Source organism: Canis lupus, chromosome 3, assembly GCF_011100685.1.
Source record: "Canis lupus familiaris isolate Mischka breed German Shepherd chromosome 3, alternate assembly UU_Cfam_GSD_1.0, whole genome shotgun sequence".
Classification (NCBI taxonomy): domain Eukaryota; kingdom Metazoa; phylum Chordata; class Mammalia; order Carnivora; family Canidae; genus Canis; species Canis lupus.
In genome coordinates, this window is record NC_049224.1 from 33,007,532 (window position 1) to 33,031,388 (window position 23,857).

Below are 23,857 nucleotides of genomic sequence, written 5' to 3' on the forward strand. Positions count from 1 at the left end.
AATCCAGGTTCACTAATACTAGAGTCTGTGTGACTAGACCAACACTCAGTTCTGGAACATATATTGATCTTTATAAAATTAAGGAAAAATAGCTCAGAGTTTTGGTTGGGTTTTAATGAGTCTTGTTTTCTTACCAGGCCACAGAGAAGTAGTGGGATGGCTTCCCAGGACTCCTAGTCATGCCATGTTGGATGGTAATGAATCTTGCGAGGCTCAGGCTTCCCTGTTCCCTAGCCAAGATGCCCCAAGACCTTCGTCTCCCAAGTGAGGAAGATCCCTATTTCACCATTCCAGTTAGTGGAAGGTGTTTCCTGAGGAAGGCCTTGGTTTTTAGAGCCTGAGCCTTTACCCAAGAATTCTACCTTAAAGGTTGATACTCTCCTCCTTAGGGTGGGATACTGTGTCCCTCTTTTATGCAGGCTAGGAACACATGCTGTACCATCATTAGTGCCTGCAGCTAGCATTTCTATGAATAAGTCCTAGCCAAAAGGAAACAAGTAAGGGCTTTTGGACTCTGTTCTGAACCCCAGGTAGATTACTTTCTGCAGGGAGATAAGGCCAGCGTGGGCCTTTCAACAATAGAAGGCAGAAAGATCAAACTGCTTTGAGCATGTGTTTTTAAAGAGGTTGGATGGAGGAGTAGAAACCTCTAAAGCCTGGAGCAATTTGACTGATTGGTCAATGGTCAAATGTCCCCTTGCTAGTTTAGGACTTTATTCAAAAATCAAAAATAATGGAAGAACTCTCAATGGTGCATAGAACATGGAGGAATAATAAAAGAGAAATAAATCAGTCTAAAGGAAAATGAAGGAAGAAAAGCAAGAAGAGGCTCAGGAAATGTTCCAATGCCCATCATACTTCCAGGGCCATTTGGGTTGGTTTTAGTGGTGGGATGCAAGTTGGTTGCATACACTCTGGTTTCCCAGTTCTCAGAGCCCATAAAACAAAAGCAGGGTGGGACCATCAGCAGGCAAGTGATTGTTGTGCCCAAGATCGTGAATCTGAGAAACCACCAAGGAGCCAACACCGATGCAAACACACGAGAGTTTATTTACAAGCTCGAGCCTGGGTCCCAGTATACCCGACGACGCAGCGGAGCAGGGACCTGGACCCCGAGACTAAGAGGCTTAGCAACGTTATAGGGCCCGTGGTCAATGGGATAGGCAGAATGTTGCACAGTCATGCTGGTCCGCTGAGCCGGATTTCTGGTTAGGGTGTGCCCTGGTCTTTGATTAGGGTGGGGCAGTGCCCTAAGTAATAAGCAGGTCAGCACAAGGCGGGTGCAGCCCAAAATAGAGTCAGTCCTGCTCTGCATGTCCAGGGGTAGGGGATTTTGTTAAATTTCCTGGGTCCCACAGTGATTAGGCAATGCTGAACTGTACAGGCCCATCTCAGACCCTCTCCATCTAGGTAAGAGATAAGTTGCATCAGAGCCAGGGAGGTGGGAGTAATAACTGGGGGTGCGAGAGAGCAGAATGCCCTCAAGCCATGAGCAGTTCTCATAGCCCAGGTGTGATTATCTTGATAGGTATTTTCACACATGCTCTTTGGGCTGCCCCATAAACACACAGACTTGTCAGAATAGAGTGCAGGCCAGGTCCTAGGCCTCGTAGGGTTAAAAGGACCTAAAGTGATGGTGGACCTGAGAATCCCAGTGGTGAGAAAAGGCAGCTCAGGAGCTTCAGGAAACCACAAGAGGCAGTGTCCTTGGTATTTGGCATGAATTCTGGAAGAATAAAAGATTACTCCTTAATTGTGTGAGGACATCAAGTGACAGGAATAATCTTGTCCAACTTTCATCCTGAGGGAGCATGTACCACTTTAGCAACCAGGCTCTGGCAGCTGGGATTCCACCCTCGGTTTCCATCTGTTAGAGATCTCAGCACCCTGGGGGAGGGACATGGGAGGTGGCTGAGATTGGCATGTGGTGGTACCTTCCTGTGTACTGACTACTGAGAACATAGCCTGGCTCTGCATGTTCACCTCTGCTGGGAACATGATGAGCGAGCACTGTGAATGCTTGCTATCAGCACTGTCATCACTACTCCTTCACTTAACAGCTTACAAGGATGTAAAATCACAGAATGTTAGTTCTGGAAGCTCCTCAGCAAGCAGAATTCCATTCTTCTTCTTCTGTGGATGAGGCTGGAGTGAGTAGTTACCTTCTTGGCTGTTGGTTAACCCCTCCACAGTCTGTTGCAAGCCTGCCAGTTCAGAGCCACACATCTTCGATCTAGTGGTCATGTCCCCCAGAATGTGGCAGAGACAAGGTCAGAGTAAGGATCAGAGGAAACTTTTTTTACATGTGAGTAGCTTCTCTAAATGTTTTGAGACTTATTACACTATTGCATCTCTATAACATGCAGAGCAGGGGTATATAACAGAGATTAATTTTTTACTTTAGCAAACAAAAAGGAAAAATAACGATTACTACTATTTACTGAGTGTATACTATTGCCAAGAACAGCTACAAGAACTTTGGCTTTAATATATCTTATTCTTACACCAAACCAAAGTGGTGAATAGAATTTTCTTGATTTACATCCCATTGTATCACAGATATCTATGTAGAATTTCAGGTTTCCCAGCAACCCTGGAATGTAGTATTATTGTTCCAATTGATGTTGTGCTGTAAACATGACCTCTGGCATGCTGTGAGGTTAACCAACATGAGGGACAGGCCCAGGTATGCTTGTCACCCTTCCAAGGAGCCGATGACTTTTGTCAAGTTATTGACTCTAGACTTGGGGCCCAGGGCAATAATAAAAACTGTTGCTTATGTTTGTGTGACATTGTATGTTTTACAAAATGCTCTCCTGACTATTGTGTCTTTTAGGTGTGGGCCATGGACTTGGTCCCGTGCCAGAAAGTCACTCTCTTCTCTCCCCCATTCCTTGTTGTGGGAGCATGGCTTTAATTTCTCATTCAGTGTCTGAGAGAATTCACTAAGCAAAGGTACACACAGAAGTCAGACTTCAGTTTTTAAAAAATATTTTATTTATTTATTCATGAGAGACGCAGAGAGAGGGAAAGGCAAACACACTGACAGAGGGAGAAGCAGGCTCCATGCAGGGAGCCTGATGTGGGACTCGATCCCGGGACTCTGGGATCACATCCTGGGCTGAAGGCAGGCGCTAAACCGCGGAACCACCCAGGGACCCCAGAAATCAGACTTCAATAGAGACATGGATGGCTCATTATTTCATTTATCATTTTATATTTGTTGGCAATTCTCCCCTTTAATTTTGAACTTCACAAGAATATGCCTTTGTGTGAAAAGTATTAGCTTGACTTAAAAGAGATGAAGTATAAAACAATAAGATATAATGAATATGCCATGATATATAAACAACATGACAGAACTAATATCAAATATATTGGCCTTTTCATTTCAGCAAATATAAATGGACTTAACTTAGTTTTGTTACAAAAAAAAAAAAAAGGATTTTCAGTTAACAAAGTAAAATTCAAATCTAAGTGTTTATATGAGATAGAAAAGGAGAGAGAGACTGAAGGTTAGAAATCAAGGGACTGCCAGAGACATGGTGGGACAAATGGAAACAAAACTTCAGATTAACTTACTTGAAATGTCCCAGTCTACCAGGGCTCGTCTTTCTAACACTTCAGAGATCTCTGTGCTCCCCTGTGGCTCTGTATGACTCTTCTTCACATCCCTTTAGCTTGTGCAATGAGCAAGCTTTATAATGGCATTTCCAGCTGAGATCCTGAGATGATTTTTAAATTTTTTTTTTTTTTTTTTTTTTATTCATGATAGGCACACAGTGAGAGAGAGAGAGAGGCAGAGACACAGGCAGAGGGAGAAGCAGGCTCCATGCACCGGGAGCCTGACGTGGGATTCGATCCCGGATCTCCAGGATCGCGCCCTGGGCCAAAGGCAGGCGCCAAACCGCTGCGCCACCCAGGGATCCCCTGAGATGATTTTTAAAGCTGCTGGGATGTGGCTGGCTGTTTGTGCTTCAGAACTCCCAAAGCATGTGTATGAGTTATTTCTAAGGGACAGAATAGGAATGGAGAATTAAGAGTGCACATTCTCCAAAACAATGGAAAAGTCCACACACAGACAACAAGGAATGAGCATGTGAGTGCTCTCTTATACATGTATGTGTATAAGTGGATGGGTGTGGGTATGTGTATGTTTCTGTGTCTGCACGTGCATGTACATACATGGTGTTCATGTATAAGCGTAAATGTGTGTGTGCATGTTTGCATCCACACATGGGATTCAGTGTTCCTGTTTATATCCTAGGGAAATTCTGGAGCAGAGCGCTGGGGGAAATTAGAAGTCTTTGTGGTGGAAGGCCTGGCCCCTGGATGAGTGCACTGGTAAGCATGTAGAAGAGTTGGCCAGGTTTCCCTTTTTTTTTTGTCTTTCTTTCCAACTCATATCCAGTGAAGAGTTTTGAAGGCAGTGGTCTGGGGATCCCATGAGCCATGCGAACAGTTGGTATTTATAAATGCCATTGAATAACATGTTCTGGAGGCCCTTTGTTAGAGACTCAAACTGCTGCAAACAACCTTGTTTCCCTGAGTGAAGCAGTAAGTAAGTGCACATCACCCTCTCTTGAATGGTAATAAAGTTCATCTTCTTCATCCTAAGAGCTTTGCCATTCTATGATAATTTCTGGAATTTGTGGTGATTAAACTTGGAGCAGAAACCCCTTTGAAGCCAATTCATGCTTTCTTTGTTTTCCAAAGGAATAAAACTGATTTGTGGAAACAGACTTCTATCCATTTGTCCAGACTACAATCCAGGCAATTACTTTTTGTATTTGGCCTGTTCTATAACATAACCCTTCTTATGTTTCTGGATTTTAGAATTCTTTGTATTCACATCCTGTTCCTGTGTATGTGTCAAGGAACGCAGTGGGGACTGGCTTTTTGGTGAAGTCTACACTGGATGATCCTCAGGGCATCATAAGCAGTATGAGAAGCAAAGAGATCATTTGGAAGGAAAGAGGTGTGGGCACTATCAGCCCCAGTGCCACAGTAGCATTGAGAGCTGACCACCACAGGTGGTAATGTTCAAGCTTCTATTGCATCCCACCTGCAAACAATTCAGGAATCAAAATGGCCTGAGCAGGGGCTATGTTGCCTGCCCAAGAAGGACAAGTCAAGGGAAGGCCTGAAGAGGAGAACACGATCCTTTGGGCAGCAGGCTGTCCTCAAAGTGAGAGTGACTTGAGGTGTGTGGAGTAAGCTGTTCACACACTGTCAGGGAAAGAAGGGAGCTGTGTCCCCTGAGCCCAGGTTGCACTCATCTACCAGAGCATTGGGGCCATCAGCAGGGTTGCTGCCAGTTTCTTCTCTGTGAAGGGAAAAGGGGTCAGTTTAACTTTGCAGTTCAAAAATACAAAGCTTAAAAAAAAATGCAAAGCTTAAACCTATATTTAGACTAGAGGTTGGCAACTTTTTCTTAAGGAGCCAGATAACAAATAGTTTAGCCAATAGGGCTCTACTACCACTACTTACTTGTTGTTGGGAAGCAGCACAGACAATATGGATACAAATGGTCACTGTGTGCCAACAAAGCTCTATTTACAAAACAGGTGCAAGCCTATAAACCATATTTTGCTGACCTGTTTAGGCCTAAAAATTTGGGAAGTGTACTAGCTGACAAAGTTACTCCTCTAGGTGAGGGCAGCTAGATATGATTTTTCAAGCAGGGAAAAGGCAGAGAATTCAGACTCTTATTTAGAAGGGCTCCTCTGCTGCCCCTGGAGATAGGGTTGCAGCTGTCTTATGTTTAGGGTCTAGAAGCAGTGTTCATGCAGAAAGTTCAACCGTGAAAATAGACACAGGTTGCTACAGAAAGCTGTATGTCACTAAGAGAAGAGTGGCAAAGAGGTGGATGGCCCTTCCCACTGATTCTGATGCCTCTCAATGCCTAGAAAGAAGGAAAGGTAGAAAATCTGGAATTTGACTAAATTGTAGACTGCAAATTTATCAAGCAGCTGTGTAGTCCTGAGGGTGGCTGATTCTTATCACTATTATTTGCAATTAGATGGCCTGGGAGATGGAGATGAAAGCTAGCTTTAATTACAGGGATATGGTTCAAGTCCCATTTTTTTGCAAATGGTTATATCTCTGGGAAAATCACACAAGTTGCTATGCCACACAGTTGTTGGCAAATGGTAATAATGGTGGAGGGAAGGCTAATTCTGAACAGTGTCCATGGCTTCCAGAGAGAAATCTTACCTTTCCATGTGCCATTGAGTAGGAAGCAATCTAAGACATGCTCTAGGAGAACTTTGGTGATGAGAGGACAGTTGTCCCTGGCATAGTGGCAGGAGTGCCAGTCTCTGTGTGTGTGCATGTACACTTGTTTCTATTCTTTTCCATATTTGTGTTGGTCTCATTCCATAACTTCTAAGATGAGCCTTTTACTTCTCTTTTATGTACCCCACATAACCCACCACTCTCAGTCTCCAGGTGAAAGATAGTCATCTGTAACTAAAGTTACCTGGATGAGAAACAGTATACATTTGGACAGTGGCCAGAACATATATGCCAATAGAACAACCTCTGCAGCAACCTGCCCAGAAAGGCAAACCACAACCTCTGCAGGCATTAGCCAAGGGTGGTCAGGACTCAGCCAGTGACTGCCAGCTTCCCTGAATTTTACCCCGTGCTCCCAAATAAGGACTGACTAGAAAAAACCAAACCAATTACATAGGATGTCCTATCTCCAGTTAGCCTGCCTCCAGCCTCCATGCCAACAGCCTCCCATCATGACACCCTCCCTTTTTTACTATAAGCATTCCCTCTCCTCTGCCTTCCCTGGAGTCTCAGCCAAGTGCAAATGATGGTGGCTGACTTCCTTGTGTAGCAAGCACTAAATAAATAGCCTCTGTTTGTTTTCATTTGGATGGCCTTTGTTTATTTCCACACAGAGAACCTCTAACTCTTGCTCTTGCCAACAGAAGAACACATAGGAGCTGAGGGGTTGAAAGAGGCTATCACTTTTCTCTTTTATTACTCTTCTCTCATACTTTTAGATTGGAAAATCTGGTGCCAGATTTTGCTACCAAAAATTATAAGAAGTGATTTGTCTAATAAATAAAAAGTCACACTCATTGGTTATACAACTTTTGATAATTGTAGTCAAACATGGAGCAAGTTTTCAATACACATCTTTGTTTTTATCCATTTATTAGAATTATATTGTTTTTTTTTATTACCAGCCAAGCATATATGATGATATGTCCACCATTGTGAAGAAGAAATATCCTCTTGCCAACACTGATGACTATATGGGATAGTTGGATAGCAGTAGAGAGAAGTGGCTGAGATTCTACTTGTTTCTGTAAGGAGATATACCTGAGTCCTGGACTCATAGCTCACTGGGTTTGTGATCCTGTCTCATCATCTATGGCTTATCAAGTATGCCTACCTTATGTGGTCTTTGTGAGAACTAATTGAAAGTGCAGTTGATAATACATAAAAAACACAACATTGTTGTGATATTGTGATTTGGTTTTCATCCCCATTTCTGGCCCAGAGCTCCTAAAAGCCTTGGAATTCCTAAATGATGAGTGTGATAAGCATGTCTTGATATTCATAACAAACACTTTTCAACCTCACCTGAATTTATGTTAACGAGGTGATTTTTTTTGGAAAGCCCCTTGATAACCACAGGATGGGGGCTGGTTGCTGGGGAAGTAAACCAAGTGATTAGTACTGGAATTTTGTCTCAACCTCCTGACCTCAGAAGTGTGGAGAGGTGCTGGCAATTGAGTCAATCACCAATCGCTAATGATTTAATGTCTGCGTAATGAAACCTCCATAAATCCCCAAACGGATGGGGTTTGAAAAGCTTCCGGGTTGGTAAACCAGAACACATCTATGTGCTTTTAGCTCCAGCTTCATGGAAACAGCTCCTATGTAGACCTCCATTTGACTATTTATTTGTATCCTTCAATATCCTTTGCAATAAACTGGTAATTTAGTGAGTAAAATGTTTCTCAGTTCTGTGAGATGCTTTAGAAAACTAGTCAAACCCAAGAAAGGGGACACGGGAACCTTCTATTTATTACTAGTCAGAAGCACAGGTCACAGCCTGGACTTGTGATTGGTGCCCGAAGTGACGACAGTCTTGGGAGCTGAGTCCTCAACCTGTGGGATCTGATAATGTCTCCAGCTAGATGGTGTTAGAATAGAGTTGAATCTGTGGGACACCTTGCCAGTATCTGTGGAGAATTAATTGTTTGGTGGTGTTAGAAAAAACACAGAATGGTCATAACAATAAAAAATGTTTAATGTGGCTATTGTTACTATCACTGCCATATTGTGAGAAAATAATTAAGACAAATTATGTCCACAAGGATGACTTGCGTATCATCACAAAATGAGTATCTTTTACGGTTTTTTGTTTTTATTTACTGCAAGTTGTAATTTGGGGATTTTTAAACATGGTCTCAGAACCAATAACATCAAGATGTTTTTACAATTTACTGAAAACTGAAAAAGGCATATTTGGCAGTAATTATTAGCATCTGGAATGTTTGGGGGTTATGGAGACAATGATGTAATTCTGGAACTTGAACAGGTCCTTCAAGATACCCCTGTCACAGACTCTGAGGTGCAGATGTATCTTAAGGGCAAGGACCATGAGATGACTGTCTACAGACAAAGCGCTGGCAGTCAGTGGGGTCACTTATCCACATCCATGGGGAGTCAAGAAAGTCTGGAAGACACTAGATATGTTTGCAACTCTGCTGGGGTCTAGCGCCCCTAATAGTTTGTGTCTATTGGCAATGAATTTTCTTAGAAGGTTAATGGAAGAAAACTAACTAGAACTTCCTACAGCCCTGTAGCTCCAGGTTGTTCTTTTGTTGGGGACACTTAGTGGTTTGGAACAAGCCCCCTGCACAGTCTGCTCTTTGGGCCTTTCAAATGACCCTCCATTGTTGATGTGGATATTGACTGTCTGCCTGAAGTACTGGTTGTCAGGTTTCTCCACCGTAAAGTTAATCTTCCCCATACCATTTCCATACTGCAGTCTTTGCAAAGGAGGCACTCTGTGTGATCCATACCGAAGGAGTGGGAAGTTATGTTCAGCATGCTTGAAGGTAGAGTGTCTATATAAACATTTGAAATTTTTCCACAAAGGGGATTTGTCTTTTCTCCTCCACTTATAATATAAATTATATATTATATGTTATATAATATGTAAATAATATATTCATTCAGTCCTTTATATCATTATGGCTCATGGATTTTTATTTCAGTTTGGTTTATAATCCACAGTACTTTATTTTCTTTCTCAAATGGTACCAGCTTTGGCCATTAGGAGTTCTTTTAGGTAGCTGCTGTGTTCTGTGTCCCTTCAGGATATACCATCATATTTGTTTGTTTGTTTGTTTGTTTGTTTGTTTGAAACTCTTTCTTACTTTATGGCACTATAAGATATTCCAGGCTTATCTTGTATGTTTCCCCATGCCCAGAACCAGCCATTTTTCCAGAGTCCTTGTTCCTTTTATTGCAGAATGGCATTCAAAATCAGAATCTGGGTGTTAGGTATGCTCATTGATACAGGAGTGTAGTTGGTTCTAGGCCTTGTCAGCTGGCAGAGCAAGAAAATGTACGTATATATACTATCCTATATATGTATATATACACACATATCTAGAAATACTTCTACAATCATATTACTCATATTTATATTAAGCTAAATATGAGTTTATACCAATGTCTACAACTCTGATCCATTACTACATGGACCACTGTAGCCCTTCTTCCCTTGCTTATTGGTAAACTCCCAAACTCCCACTCCGAACAGTGAGACTCTTGGCTATCACTGTCTGCGATTCATTCATTGTTCACTTCTGGTACACATGTGTTATAGAATCAGGATTGTTAACCAGTGCTCTCCTGGGATACCACAGTGCTTATGTGTAGTTCCTTTTGCCTTTAGTCTAACAGATGTCACACATTTACAGTTATTTAGGTCAGCACCTTTCTCTTATCCCTTCAGGGAGGTGGTTTCATACATTTGTAGCTATGCAAATTCTAGATTCCATCCAAGGATTCCACAGCCTCCTAAATTATTTTTTTTTAAGTTTGCACAATCTAACATTCATTCTATGGGCTCTAAAGTTTGTGGTATTTTGGCAAGTGCACTGTGTCATGAATCCACGATTACAATATTGTGCAGAATAGTTTCACTGCCCTAAAAACCCCCATGCTTAACCTATTGAACCTCCCACCTCAAATTCCTGACAACGCCTGATCTTTTTACAGTCTCTATAAAGCTGCTATAAACATTTACGTGCATGTTTTGTGTGGACCTAAGTTTTCAGGTCAGTTGGGTAAATACTGAGGAGTGCAACTGATGAATTTTATGGTAAGTCTACATTTAGCTTTCTATGAAACTGCCTGTCTTCCAGTCCGGCTGTTCCATTTTGCATCCTCTTCATCAATTGCTATTGCCAGTTTTGTGGATTTTGGTCATCCTTATTTTAATTTGAAATTCTCTAATGTCAGTGTTGAACATTTTTTTCTTTTTTAAGGATTTTGTTTATTTATTCATGAGAGACACAGAGAGAGACAGAGACACAGCCAGAGGGAGAAGCATGCTCCCTGAGGGAAGCCCGATGCAGGACCCTGGGATCACGACCTGAGTCAAAGGCAGATGCTCAACCTCTGAGCCACCCAGCCATCTCAAGTGTTGAACATCTTCCAAAAGGTTATTTGCCACTTATATATCTTCTTCAGTGAGGTGTCTTTTCAGATTTTTTGCCTATTTTTAAAGTGGACTATTTTCTTATTACTGAGTTTTAAGAGTTTTTTTTTTTTTTCTTTTTGGATACAAATCAGATATATGTTTTGCAAATATTTTCTGTTGCTTGTCTTTCATATTTTAAAAAGTCTTTTGAATAATAAAAGTTTTTAACTTTAATTAACTAATGTTAACAAAAAAGTTATTAACTTTGATCATTAATCAAAACTTTAAAGTCCAACTTATAATTTTTCTTTTATGGATCATGTTTTTGGTGTTGACTAAGCCCAAGGTTTTCCTAGATTTTCTCCTGTTTTTTTTTTCCCCAGGAGTTTTAAAGTTTCAATATGTTACATTTAGGTGTATTATGCATTAAGAGTTAAGTTCTGGTCCTTTCTCAGCTCCATTTGTTTTTGCCTAACTCTCCTGGAAGGAAGCAGCATCATGCTGTGTTTCTGAAACTGTGTTCTGATGGACACTATGTCTTGGAGATGTGAATATCTGCTAAATGGAAATGAAATTTTCATCATTAAACTGCAATGTTAGATTTATTGAGAGTAGGCACACATCTTGCTGTGTAATGCATCAGATTCTTCAGTATGCTCATGGGCACTAGGAATCTCCAAACCAAAGGTATATAGTACTGATTTTTCTCAAACTTTTTGATTCAAAAGATATTGTCATATATCTCTGTTTTCCCAGTGGAGGGAAATTCCCAAGTTTTAAATCCTTAAAAAAAAAGTAAAAATACAACAATGAAAACCTAGAGCACTCAGGGGCTGTCTTAACAGCCACTACTTTGTTTTCTCCTGAAAGTTTTCATCAAGTGGTGATGTTGCTTTCTAGGGATGCCAGCCTGTATGATCAGCATCAATCAGTAATTTGGTGGAGACAAAATAGCTAACGAAGTAGTGTTCTAAAACATACAGGAGACATTCAAAATAAAGAAGACATAAATAAGAGCCATTTGCTAAATGACAGGGCTTCTGAGTGTCCTGAGCCCTAAATACATGTTTAATTGGTTGCATACAGAGAGTTGTCACTGATGTGTCTTTCTTCCCTTTGACACATTGTCCTGCCATATTTTCACTTTCCTTGCAAGCATTTGCTCATTTCAGGCATACCTCCTTTTATTGCTCTTCCTTTATTGTACTTTGCAGATGTTGTATTTTTCACAAAATTAAAGTGTGTGGTCTCTCAGCACAATTTTCCCAACAGCATTTGCTCACTTTGTGTCTCTGTCACATTTTGGTAATTTTCACAGTATTTCTTTCTTTATTTTTTATTTTTAATTTTTTTATTGGAGTTCAATTTGCCAACATATGGCATAACACCCAGTGCTCATCCCACCAAGTGCCCCCCTCAGTGCCCATCACCCAGTCACCCAACCCCCCGAAGACCTCCTCTTCCACTATTCCTTGTTCATTTCCCAGAGTTGGGTGTCTCTCATGTTTTGTCACCCTCACTGATATTTTCACTAATTTTCTCTCTTTTCCCTTTATTCCCTTTCACTAATTTTTATATTCTCCAAATGAATGAGACCGTATAATGTTTGTCCTTTTCCGATTGACTTATTTCATTTAGCATAATACTCTCCAGGTCCATCCATGTCAAAGCAAATGGTGGGTATTTGTGGACAGCATATTGTGGAATTTGGGTTTTTTTTAATCCAGTCAGCCATTCTATGTCTTGATTGGAGGATTTAATCTCCTTATGTTTAAAGTAATTATTGATAAGTAAGGACTTACTGTTGCCATTTTGTTTATTGTTTTCTGGTTGTTTAGTAAACCCATTGTTACTTTTTCTTGCTCTGCTGTCTTTTTTTATATTTTATTGTCTTATGGTATCAGTATGCTTTGACTTTTTTGTCCTTTTCTTTTTAATTACTACAGATTTTCCTTTGTGGTTATAATGAGGCTTACATAAAACATCTTAAAATTATAACACCCTATTTTAAACTAATAATAATTTAATATCAATAGCATTATTAAGCTTTAGACTTTTACTTCTCCTGCCTGGTTTTTCCTGATTTTTGATCCCTTGCATTGGTATCTTCACATTTGAGTAAGTGGTTTTTCTCAGACTGTGTTCGTTTGCTTTGGCAGCGACAATTCTTTACCATCCTCTCACATGTTAGGTTATTGATGTTATAACTTAAAGTATTATTTACATTGTGTAACTGATGGATTAGTGTAGTTATGGTTATTTTTTCACATTGAAACTAGAGTTGTATTACACATCACCATTACCATAATACAGAATCCAACTTTGACTATTTATTTACCATCACCACAAGACAGGTTTAGTGGTGATGAATTCCCTCAGCTTTTGTTTCTACAAGAAAGCATTTATCCTTCCCTCATTTCTGAAGGAGGCCTTTACCAGGAATTGTGTTCTTAATTAATATTTTTTTCTTTCAATATTTTTCATATATCACCCCATTCTCTTGTGGTCTGAAAGTTTCTGTTGAGAAATCTGCCAATAATCTTATGAAGGTTCACACAAATGTAATTCACCCTTTTCTCTTGCTGCTTTTAAATTTCTTTGTCTTTAGCTTTAACAATTTACTTATAATCTGGCTCAGTGTAGCTTTATTTAAATTCAAACTATTTGGAATCCGTTGGGCCTCTTGGGTCTGGATGATTATTTTTTTCCTCAGGTTTGGAAAGTTTCTAGCCATTATTGCTTCAAATATATTTTCTATCCCTTTCTCTTTCTCTTCTCCTGGAAATCTGTAATAAAGTTTCTTTTTAAAATTGTGTTCCATAATTCCTGGATGCTTTCTTCACTCTTTTTTTTTTTTTCTTTCTGCTCCTCTGACTGGACAATTTCAAATGTCCTATTTTCTAGGTTGCTGATTCTTTTGCATGGTCAGGTCTGCTTTTGAAGTACTCTGTTGAATTGTTCACTTCAGTTATTATATTTTTCAACTCTTTAATGTCTGGGTTTTTTTTTTTCTGTTACTTTGTTGAACTTCTTGTTTTGCTTATACATTGTTTTCCTAATTTCATTTAGTTTTCTCTGTGTGTGTTCTTAAATTCACTACACTTCTTTATGAGGGTTATTCTGAATTCTTTGTCTGATAAATCACAGAACTCTATTTCTTTGGGGTTATTTAATACAGCTTTATGAGTTTCCTTTGATGGTGTCATATTTGCCTGGTTTTTCATGATTTTTGATCCCTTGCATTGGTATCTTCACATTTGAGTAAGTGGTTTTTTTTCAGACTGTGTTGGTTTGCTTTGGCAGTGACAATGCTTTACCATTCAGTTCAGTTTGGGTTTCTGGACAGGTCTTCTGGTAACATCTCTTGGCAGGTAAAACCTGCTATTAGAGTCTATTTTGGAAGCAAGGCAACTGTTTGAGCTCTGAGGTTAAAGGTGGGAGAGGAGTGTGCCACCAGCTGAGAATAGCTCAATAGAACTACTGGCTTGGTTCTCTATTCAAGTGAAGCTATAAGATGGGCTTTGCAATTATCTGAAATCTCTGGTCAGGTGTACTAGATGACCAAGACTGAATATTATACTCAGCAGTAGATGGCGCTATGAATTAGCTTCCTCGTCCTGACCAGGCAACTGGACAAGACCCAAGACCTGTACATCTCATTGTCTGAGGACCCAAATCAGGCAAAGGTATGCACTGAATATCCTGGTCAGGTGAGGCCACCAGTGTTGCTCTGCAGACAAAGTAATGGGCTGTGCTTTCTGCTCAAGTGCCACTGTAAGGAGGGCTGTTGGATGGTTTACTCAGCATCTGTGTGCTCTGGTAAAGTTCCCTGTTTGGCCAATCTGAAGATTGCATTCAGCAATAAGTGGGGCTACAAATTAGTTTCCCTGTCTGGGTGAGATGTGAGAAGCAGCTCCAAGGCCTTAATGCTCTTTATTTATGATTTTGACGTGTCCCAAGTTCCTTTATTGAACAGGGCCACTGGCTTTGCTCTGAAGGTGATCACCTCTACCCACTTGCCTCTTGGCTCAAGTTGCCAGATTATGCAGCAACTTCCAAGTATTCTCACCAGTTCTCTCTTTCAAATGATCTGCAGCAGGTATGGTTATGACTCAGGCCTTTGCTTCTGTGGAACTGGGAGGGTCCACTTCATGCAAGTCTCAAATTTTCCCAAATAATCTTTTTAGCTGTGAGGAACTAAGAGCCATGCTATATGTGAATGGGGCTATGACTGAGCTCTTACGTCTGGCTAAAACCAGGCTCCAGACCCAACAAAATCTCTAATTTGGGAACCCAAATCAGGCAAACCTGCACCTTGTCATGTTTTCTGTTCAGACTGCACCTTTGGCTTAGTTCTGCAGATAAGCAAAACTGGTGGTTGAAATTACTACTTAGACTCTGCAGGTAGAAACTCAGACTGCCAAGATTTGACTTCTGATTGGTGGAAGCTCCTCCCCAATTACCTGTCATAGTTGGATACCAAGTGGTTGAGTCCCACAGATTCCCATGCAATCTCCTGCAGAAAAACCACAGTAGGGGCTCCCATAAAGTGACCCACAACACTGAGGATAGAGCTGGTTATCACTACTGGGTTCTCTTTTTCCAGTGGTAACCACAGGCTCGGGAGAGACCTCTCAGCATGGTACTAAACTGGCTTGGGAGAGGGGTAATTCAGTCTCTTGCCCTTCTGATGTAGTCTGTCTTGGTCTCTGTGGTGCAGGGAGGTGCTTCAGCCTTAGTCCTATGTTCTAGAATTCTCTTGAAAGTGTCTTATCCATAAATAGTTGTTAGTTGTTCTTTTTGTGTGGGGGAGTAAAATTAGAAAAAACCTGTCACCATCTTGGTGATGTCACCTCCTTCTTAAAACCTCATTTATCTACATGAAATAGAAGTAGATTACATTTCTTTAATTTGGGCAACCATTTAAATTTGACCTCAGAGTCCACAACCTTAATAGTAAAGTAAAGAATCTGGATTAGATCAGTGCCTTAATTCCTTTCAGTTTTCACATTCTAAAAGCCTGAACTTAGTTTTCTTTTGTGTAAATTAAAAAGTCTTGAACATGTTATGTGTCCTTGCCTGTGCAATGGATTTCAGAGATTGAGGAAGCAAGTGTAGTTTCTAGGAGCCCAGAGGAGGAGGCAGTCTCCTGGGTGAAGAGGCTGACCTCTCCACATACTGTCTTCAAGACCTAGATCAAGGAAACATGTCATTAATCCCCTTGAGCCTCACGCACTTCGTTGGCAAAATTGAGATTAGAAAGGTACTTGACTCCCAGAATTGTTTTAAGGCTTAAATTAGTTCATGTTTATTTGAAAGCATTTAGTGGCGCAGAATGATTACTTATAAGTTTATTAAGTAAAATCTCACATATGGAACCAAACGTAGCAAAAGGATTTCACACATGGATTAAGGAAAGAGATTGCAGGGCACCCGGATGGCTCAGTTGGTTAAGCACTTGCCTTTGGCTCAGGTCATAATCTCAGAGTCCTGGGATTGGGCCGTCCATGGGGTTCCCTGTTCAGTGAGGAGTCTGCTTCTCCTTCTACCCCTGCCCCTCCCTCCCACTTGTGCTTGAGCTCCCTTTCTCTCAATCTTAAATAAATAAAATCTTAAAAAAAAAAAGGAAAGAAATTGCATAGGACCACTTTTCGGGAAAAGTTTACAAGAGGCAACCTAGCTTGTGAAAAATATATAAATAACATGTTCTTGAAGGGAAGGACAATATGGCAGAAGAGTAGGGGTCCTCAACTCATCTGGTCCTATCAACTTACCCAGATAACTTTCAAAACATCCTGAACACCTACAAACTCGACCTGAGATTCAAAGAGAGAACACCTGAAATGCTACAGAGAGGGAAGTTTTCATTTCTATCAAGGTAGCAAAGTGAAAAATAAATAAAAAGAATAAAGTGGGGGAAGGGAACCATGAGTAGTCAGGCTAAAGCAGAGGGGAAAAGCCTCCAGGGCAGGAAAGCCCTGGAGAAGCGGGAACTTTAAAAATCCACATCAGAGTTTTCCCTGACAGAACAGCACTTAGCAGGGAAATCAGGCAAAATCCCAGGAGGGGCAGTGAAGCATCAAGATTCCCAGACTCCTGAGGCTATAGGAGGAGGGGCGCCTGGGGGAAAACGTGCTGCAAATCTCATATGGGCAAAGGGCTGGAGCTCCGCAGCCTTTGAGGCATTTGGGAGAAGCCAGTGGGTTAGGTGGGTGGCTCCAGACAGAGTTGGCTGTGCCCCATTCCCTTCCAGAGAGATGGTCCCCTGGAGCATGCTTCCAGAAGCACAGGGTCCTGGATCCCAGGGCACTGAGCAGACACAGCCCACTATCCTGCATTCCCCCCTGAGACAGGCAGAAGCAAGGAGGGCTCAAGACAGTGAGGACTCTCCTGCTGCCAGGTGTCCCCAAGCTGTGCAGCTCAGCGCCCCCGCCTCGGGAGCATCTAGGCCAGTGCAGACTGGGAGACTGCGGTATTTACTGTGGGGAGCTGAATCCAGGGCTGGAGACCTGGCTGCCACCAGTGTGGTTGTTCCTCGTGCTGTCATTGTGTGCCTGGGAGAGGCGGGGTCACCAGGGGACAGGGGCCTCATGAGGTAAATGGCTCCCACTGAACCCGGCACCTGGCGGGGGTGGGGCATCTCCTCCAGGTACACACACAGGAGAATCAGCACAGCAGGCCCCTCCCCCAGAAGACCAGCTGGAAGGACAGGGAAAGAGCAAGTTCTTGACCAAGCAGCACTGGAAAGCTCCAGGGGAAGTCAAGGGATTTATAGTATACAGAATCAGAGGGAGCCCCTCCTTTTTCACCTTTTTCCAGTACAACTCGTTTTTATATCAGACTAAAAATTTCCAATATTTTTTCTCTTTCTACCTTAACTACAATATTTTACCACCTCTTCATTTCTAAGTTTTTTCCTTTTTGACTTTCATATGTCTACAATTACATGTCTTAGATATATTTTCCATTTCTAGATTCCCTTCAAAGTATTCAATTTAATTTTACGAGATATTCGAGATATGGGGGATTTTTTTGTGTTTTTTGTTTTTTTTTTTCCGCCTTGCTTTCTAAAAGTATTGGTGGAAGTTAATACCTTCTAAAACATGACCAGCATGCACCCAGAACCAAGAACCAAGCAGAATATGGTGCTAGCTCATTCTGTGAGATTATACTCTCTCTTCATTCCCATTCTGTCCCCCTCTTTTATCTTGTTTATGTTTTGGTGGTCGATGGTGGGGCTTTCTACAAGTATTGCTGGTTTATATACATTTGGGATTTAGAATCTTCTAACATACAGAACAAAATACACTCAGAACAAAGAAGATCATCCTCTAAGACCCCTCTAGTAAACTACATTTGCTCTCCACGACAACTTCTTCATCACCACCATCCCCTAGCCCACCCCCCTTTTTTTCTTGTTTTTTTCTTTACTTTTTAATTCTTTTTCTTGGTTTTTCTTCTTTGTGGTTTTTAGCTTTTTATTTTTAATACTTTGTTTTAAAATTTGGTTTTCACTTTACTGGTCCTTTTGTTTTATTTTGTTCTGATCTTCTTTTTCATTTTCTGGTCTCTGACCTCTTCAGAATCATCTAAAGGTGTATTTTACTAAGGTCACATTGATACTTATGACTCAGCCCACTCATACAGCCACTCTGCACTGGACAAAATGACCAGAAGGAATAATTCACCACAAAAGAAATAATTGGAAACAGTCAGTACTCTCTGCCACAGAGTTACAGAATATGGATTTCAATAAGATGTCAGAAAGTTAATTCAGAAGCACAATTATACAGCTACTGGTGGCTCTGGAAAAAAGCATAAAGGACTCTAGAGACTTTGTTACAGCAGAAATGAGATGTAATGAGTCAGAAATTAAAAATAGATTAAATGAGATGCAATCCAAACTGGATGTCCTAATGCCAGGGTTAATGAGGTGGAAGAGAGAGAGTGACATAGAAGACAAGTGGATGGTAAGGAAGGAAGCTGAGGAAAAAAGAGAAACACAATTAAGAGACCATGAGGAAAAGCTTAGGGAAATAAATGATGCCTCAGAAGGGAGAATTTTCATATAATTAGGGTTCCAGAAGAGACAGAGAGGGAGAGAGAACCACAGAGTATATTTGAACAAACCATAGCTGAAACTTCCATAATCTGGGGAAGGAAACAGGCATTCAATTCCAAAAGATAGAGAGGATCCCCCCAAATCAATAAAAACCATTCAATACCTCGACATTTAATAGTGCACCTAGCAAATTCCTTTTTCTTGCATATTTTTTAAAATTGGAGTTTGATTTGCCAACAAAAATTGAAAATTCAAAAAATAAAAAGAAAATCCTTAAAGCAGCAAAAGACAAGAGGGTCTTAAGCTATATGGAAAGAAACAACAGATTAACAGCAGAGCTCTCCACAGAGACCTGGCAGGCCAGAAAGGGCTGGCAGGATATATTCAGGGCACTAAATGAGAAGAACATGCAGCCAAGAATACTTTATCCAGCAAGGCTGTCTTTCAGAATAGAAGGAGCGATAAACAGCTTCCAAGAAAGACAGAAACTGAAAGAATATGTGACCACCAAACCGGCTCTGCAAAAAAAAAAAAAAAAAAAGAAAAAAAGAGGCCCAAGGAAACAATCCACAAAAACAGGGATTGAAAATGTATTACAATGAAAATAAATTCATATCTTTCAATAGTTACTCTGAACGTGAATGGGCTAAATGATCCCATCAAAAAGGCATGGGGTATCAGACTGGACAAAAATAGCAAGACCCAACTATATGATGTCTACAAGAGACTCATTTTAGACCTAAGGACACTTCCAGCCTGAAAATGATGGGGTGGAGAACCATTTACCATTCCAATAGTCCTTAAAAGAATGATGGAGTAGCAATCCTCATATCAGATAAATTAAAGTTTATACCAAAGACAGTAGTAAGAGATGAAGAGGGACACTATATCATAATTGTCTATCCAACAAGAATACCGAACAATCATGAATATTTATGCCCTGAATGTGGGATAAGCCAAGAATATCAATCAATTAATAACCAAAGTAAAGTCATACTTAGATAATAATACACTAATATTGGGAGACTTCAACATGGCACTTTCTGCAAATGACAGACAGATCTTCTAAGCAGAACATTAGCAAGAAACAAGGGCCTTAAATGATACATTGGACCAGATGGATTTCATGCATGTATACAGAACTTTCCATCTGAACACAACTGAATACAAATTCTTCTCAGATGCACATGGAACTTTCTCCAGAATAGACCACATACTGGGTCACAAATCAGGTCTCAACTGATACCAAAATGTTTGGACTGTTCCCTACATATTTTCAGACCACAATGCTTTGAAAGTAGAACTCAATCACAAGAAGAAATTTGGAAGAAACTCAAACACATGGAAGTTAAAGAGCATCCTACTAAAAGATGAAAGGGTCAACCAGGAAATTGAAGAAGAATTAAAAAGATTCATGGAAACTAATGAAAATGAAGATACAACCATTCAAAATCTTTGGGACACAGCAAAAGCAGTCCTAAGAGGGAAATACATCACAATACAAGCATCCCTCAAAAAATTGGAGAAAACTAAAATACACAAGCTAACCTCTCACCTAAAGGAACTGGAGAAAGAACAGCAAATAAAACCCACACAAACAGAAGAAGAGAGATAATAAAGATTTGAGCAGAACTCAATGATGAAATAGAGATCAGAAGGACTGTAGAACAGATCTACAAAACCAGGAGTTGGCTCTTTGAAAGAATTAATAAGAAAGATAAACTCCTAGCCAGCTTTATTAACAAGAAAAGAGAAAAGACTGAAAGTAAAAAAGTCATGAATGAAAGAGGAGAGATCACAACCAATACTAAGGAAATACAAATGATGTTAAAAACATATTATGAGCAGCTACATGCCAACAAATTAGGCAATCTAGAAGAAATGGATGCATTTCTGGAAAACCACAAACTACCAAAACTGGAATAGGAAGAAACAGAAAACCTGAACAGACCAATAACCAGGGAGGAAATTGAAGCAGTCATCAAAAACCTGAGAAGACACAAAAGTCCAGGGCCAGATGGCTTCCCAGGAGAAATCTAGCAAACGTTTAAAGAAGAAACCATGCCCATTCTACTAAGGCTGTTTGGAAAGATAGAAAGAGATGGAGTACTAACAAACTCGTTCTATGAGGTCAGCGTCACCTTAATTCCAAAACCAGACAAAGACCCCACTAAAAAGGAGAATTATAGACCAATATCCCTGATGAACACAGATGCAAAAATTCTCAACAACTTACTAGCCAATAGGATCCAACAGTATATTAAGAAGATGATCCACCATGACCAAGTGGGATTTATGATGCAAAGCTGGTTCAACACTCGTAAAACAATCAAGGTGATTGATCATATCAGCAAGAGAAAAACCAAGAACCATAAGATCCTCTCAATAGATGCAGAGAAAGCATTTGACAAAAATACAGCATCCATTCCTGATCAAAACTCTTCAGAGTGTAGGGATAGAGGGAACATTCCTCAGCATCTTAAAAGACATTTACGAAAAACCCACAGCAGATATAATTCTCAAAGGGGAAACACTGGGAGCCTTTCCCCTAAGATCAGGAACAAGACAGGGATGTCCACTCTCACCACAGCGATTCAGCATAGTACTAGAAGTTCTAGCCTCAGCAATCAGGCAACAAAAAAAAATAAAAGGCATTCAAATGGACAAAGAAGAAGTCAAACTCTCCCTCTTTGCCGATGACATGGTACTGTACATAGAAAACCCAAAAGACTCTACCCCAAGATTGCTAGAACTCATACAGCAATTCAGCAGTGTGGCAGGATACAAAATCAATGCACTAAAATCAGTGGCATTTCTATACACTAACAATAAAACTGAAAAAGAGAAATTAAGGAATCAATCCCATTTATAATTGTACGCAAAAACATAAAATACCTAGGAATAAACCTAATCAATGAGGTAAAGGATCTATATCCTAAAAACTATAGAACACTTCTGAAAGAAATTGAGGAAGACACAAAGAGATGGAAAAATATTCCATGCTCATGGATTGGCAGAATTAATATTGTGAAAATGTCAATGTTACCCAGGGAAATTTACACGTTTAATGTAATCCCTATCAAAATACCATAGACTTTCTTCACAGAGTTGGAACAAATCATCTTAAGATTTGTGTGGAATCAGTAAAGACCCCAAATAATCGGGAGAATATTGAAAAAGAAAACCATAGCTGGGGGCATCACAATGCCAGATTTCAGGTTGTACTACAAAGCTGTAGTCATCAGGACAGTGTGGTACTAACACAAAAACAGACACATAGATAAATGGAACAGAACAGAGAATCCAGAAGTGGACCCTGAACTTTATGGTCAACTAATATTCGATAAAGGAGGAAAGACTATCCACGGGAAGAAAGACAGACTCTTCAATAAATGGTGCTGGGATAATTAGACATCCACATGCAGAAGAATGAAACTGGACCACTCTCTTGCACCATACACAAAGATAAACTCAAAATGGATGAAAGATCTAACTGTGAGACAAGACTCCATAAAAATCCTAGAGGAGAACACAGGCAACACCCTTTTTGAACTTGGCCACAGCAACTTCTTGCAAGATACATCCATGAAGGCAAGAAAAACAAAAGCAAAATGAATCATTGGGACTTCATCAAGATAAGAAGCTTTTGCACAGCAAAAGAAACAGTCAACAAAACTAAAAGACAACCTATAGCATGGGAGAAAATATTTGCAAATGACCTATCAGATAAAGGGCTAGTATCCAAGATCTATAAAGAGCTTATTAAACTCAACACCAAAGAAACAAACAATCCAATCATGAAATGGGCAAAAGACATGAACAGAAATCTCACAGAGGAAGACATAGACATGACCATCAAGTACATGAGAAAGTGCTCTGCATCACTGGCCATCAGGCAAATACAAATCAAAACCACAATGAGATACCACCTCACACCACTGAGAATGGGGAAATTAACAAGGCACAAATGTTGGAGAGGATGTGGAGAAAGGGGAACCCTCTTGCACTGCTGGTGGAAATGTGAACTGGTGCAGCCACTCTGGAAAACTGTGTGGAAGTTCCTCAAAAAGTTAAAAATATATCTGCCCTAGGACCCAGCAATTGCACTGCTGGGGATGTACCTCAAAGATACAGATGCAGTGAAACACTGGGACACCTACACCCCGATGTTTCTAGCAGCAATGTCCACAATAGCCAAACTGTGGAAGGAGCCTCGGTGTCCATCGAAAGATGAATGGATAAGGAAGATGTGGTTTATGTATACAATGGAATGTTAGTCAGCCATTAGAAATGAAAAATACCCCCCATTTGCTTCGACATGGATGGACCTGGAGGGTATTATGCTGAGTGAAGTAAGTCAATCGGAGGACAAACATTATATGTTCTCATTCATTTGGGGAATATAAAAAGTAGTGGAAGAGAATAAAGGGAAAGGAGAGAAAATGAGTGAAAATGTCAGTGAGGGTGACAAAACATGAGAGACACTTAACTCTGGGAAATGAACAAAGGGTAGTGGAAGGGGATGGGGCGGGGTGTTGGGGTGACTGGTGAGGGGCACTGAGGGGGGCACCTGATGGGATGAGCACTTGGTGTTATGCTATATGTTGGCAAATTGGACTCCAAAAAGAAATTTAAAAATAAATAAAAAATAAAAAAATAAAAAGATAAAAATAAAAAAGTTGAAATAAAGGATTAGTTAAGGTAAATAGTCAAAATTGTCATCATTTAAAGACTAAGAGTTACACAGTTTGAAAAAAATTTGGATTTTGAAAGAGTATTCTTTGTATATCAGTTTTTATTGCCTCTTAAGGTGATGATGATTGGCAGAATTTTTACATTACATAGCATTGAAGAGTAATGGTTTGGGGGTCCCTAAAATATATATATATATAAGTCATGAAAAAATCTGATATTTGTGAAAATATTACATCTTTTCAGCTATTACTAATATGTATTATTTATCTTTATTAAAAAAGATGATCAATTAGTCCTCTAAGTTTTTATTCTGAAATAAATTATTAATTCTCAATTGTGATAAAATATATACAATATAAAATTTACCATTTTAACCATTTTAAAGTGTATAGTACTATGGCATTCAGATTGCTGTG

General features: G+C 40.1%; 1 long non-coding RNA gene across 1 annotated transcript in view; it reads left to right on the forward strand.

Annotated features, from left to right (window-relative positions):
- The first annotated feature begins 2,530 nt into the window (after positions 1-2,530).
- Positions 2,531-23,857, forward strand: part of LOC111095354 — a 52,976-nt gene continuing 31,649 nt past the window's right edge. Inside the window, exons 1-2 of the long non-coding RNA XR_005356328.1 lie at positions 2,531-2,686; positions 4,268-4,344. This is a non-coding gene — a long non-coding RNA (uncharacterized LOC111095354). The remainder of the gene's footprint in view (positions 2,687-4,267; positions 4,345-23,857) is intronic.